The sequence below is a fragment of the Morus notabilis genome, unplaced genomic scaffold (assembly GCF_000414095.1).
Source record: "Morus notabilis unplaced genomic scaffold, ASM41409v2 Scaffold634, whole genome shotgun sequence".
NCBI classification, from domain to species: domain Eukaryota; kingdom Viridiplantae; phylum Streptophyta; class Magnoliopsida; order Rosales; family Moraceae; genus Morus; species Morus notabilis.
Genome location: NW_010359282.1, coordinates 464,101 through 464,315, shown reverse-complemented (window position 1 = coordinate 464,315; position 215 = coordinate 464,101).

Genomic DNA, 215 nt, shown 5'->3' with positions numbered 1-215 from the left:
ATTATATGGTATGTTCTTAGTCTGGTCGTGGGATATTTAGTTTGGTTTAATGACATATTATTATCATGATTAAATTTTTGCAGTTTTAAAATCTAAATAATGGCTCAGTGGAGGATTTTTTTTGACATTGGAGGAAAATGGGATGAGACTGAAAGTTGTTGGGTGTGGCATACAGATTGTAATTTAATTGGCATATATATGGATGAGAAGGATAC